Source organism: Cicer arietinum, chromosome 3 (genome assembly GCF_000331145.2).
Source record: "Cicer arietinum cultivar CDC Frontier isolate Library 1 chromosome 3, Cicar.CDCFrontier_v2.0, whole genome shotgun sequence".
In the NCBI taxonomy this organism is placed as follows: Eukaryota; Viridiplantae; Streptophyta; class Magnoliopsida; order Fabales; family Fabaceae; genus Cicer; species Cicer arietinum.
Genome location: NC_021162.2, coordinates 20,565,999 through 20,568,148, shown reverse-complemented (window position 1 = coordinate 20,568,148; position 2,150 = coordinate 20,565,999).

Sequence of the window (2,150 nt, the reverse complement as noted above, 5' to 3'; positions counted from 1 at the left end):
ACTGTTGTATTCGAATACAAACATGCTGTTTTTGCTGCTGAATGCTGAAACAGCCTTGTATTCGAATACAAAGATGCTGTATTCGAATACAACAATGCTGTTTTGTTAAAAACTTCATTTTTCAACCTTGTTTATGAATGTTTGGCATATGGAAACCCTTTTAAGGTGCATGCTAAGTTGAAAGATTATTTTGTGCATCTAAAAGCTTAAATGTTATGTGTTAACTGTTAATTTCGGTTGGTGACCCTTTACAACTATTGTGGAAATCTAGGCTTTGCCCTCAGAGGAGAGCCAGGATGATCCTACCGGTTTGTACCCTACGGATGGGAATGTAGATGGGAATGTTTGATTGGAGCTACGCTAGGAGGATCCCACGGGGCGCGTGGAGATCACTCAGGGTGTTTAGTTGTTTTGTAAAATGATCAGACTAGGTTAACACAGAGGGAACGGATGTCTTTCTTTTGGGTTGCGTTTATTTTTAAACTAGAAGACTGTACTACTTTTGTTATGTAAATATTTTGAATTCATGGATTGAGAACTTTTTCCGCTGCTTGAAAATTATAATGACTTAATTACTTATCCAAAGGTGTTACCTTATTTATTTCTCTGTTTTATTTTAATTTCTTTTGAAAAAAAAATACACCCTCGCTTTGAAAAACGGGGTGTTACACAAACAAAAAAATTATTCTAAGCTATAAAGAGCTTTTAAAATATCAAACTAAAAAGTAGAAACGTGTGTCCAAATGTTGTGATCAACCTTGTTCCCTCTTCTAACCCTTTTTTTGTGTGGGGGTTCTATGATGAACTCCAATCAAACATGGCTTCAAGATTACTCATGGTGAAAACCGTAATCCGTCATGACTTCATTCTCATCTTTCTAATGGTTTTTCTTCTTCTACATGTTTCTTCTTACCTCTAATCAATTTTTGGTGTGCGTTTCACTTATGGGGAGAGGTGGTGTGGAGGATTTAGGAAAGACATGCAATGGTTAGGGGAATACTTTTTCCTTTTTCTCTTTTCTCTCATTCTTTTCTATTTTCCTCTTCTTCTCTCTTGTCTCCCCTTTTCTCTACCTTTCTTGTATCTTTTCTTTTCTTTGTTAACAATAATGGGTTTGGTGAGGGGAATAGGTCTTATGAATGTATTTTTATTGGTGGGAATTCAGATTTGTTGTATGTGGAAGAGAATGTAATTATGTGTAGGACTATTTGATTTAGAGCAGATAGGGATTTATGAGAGCTTTACTCTAACACCCTCATTCATTCAAGTGTGGAAATCTTTCATGAGTCACACTCTCAATGTTAAGCTACTTTTCAAATTTGGCTTGAGGTGTCTACTAGATTTATTTTATAATTCTTTCCAAAAACATACTTGTAGGACTTTCTAATCTAACCCTTACTAGACTAACTATCAATCATCTATGATTAAATAAACTATATGAAATTAATATAAATATCTATATTTCGATGATAGGAAATTAGTAATAATTTGATTATAAAGTATTTGAGTTGTTATAGTTTGAATGTAGATGTAAACAAACCGTGTATGTTAGCCGGTTATGGTAATGTAGAATTTGGTTATAGATTATGGGATCTGATTGATAAGAAATTTATCAAAAGTTGAGATGTGATATTTCTTGAAGACCAAATAATTGAAGACTTTGATAAGATGGAGAAATATAAACCAAATTCCATAAGTTACATTGATGTTGCGTTTAAACTCTATGTCGAAACTTTTGTTGATGGGGGACGATGTAAGGTAGATTATGAAAATGTAATTGAAGACCATTTCCATAATTGAGAAGGTGATCTAATAGAGAACTCCAACGTTCCCAAAGATATCCTCCACACGAGGATAAAATAACTAATAATGAAGAGCCATAATACTACCAACATAAAAATAAATATTGGTTGTGAAAGATTTTAATCATAAAAAAGTATTGACTTTGAAGAAATTTTTTCACCTATGATGAAGATGTCCTCTTTCCAAGTTTTGTTTGGGTTAGCAGCTAGTTTGAACCTAGAGGTTAAACAATTGAATGTGAAGACAATATTCCTTCATGGTGATTTGGAGGAAGATATATATATGGAGCAACTAGAGGGTTTCGAAGTCAAAGGTAAAGAGCATCTTGTGTGCAAATTAAAGAAAAG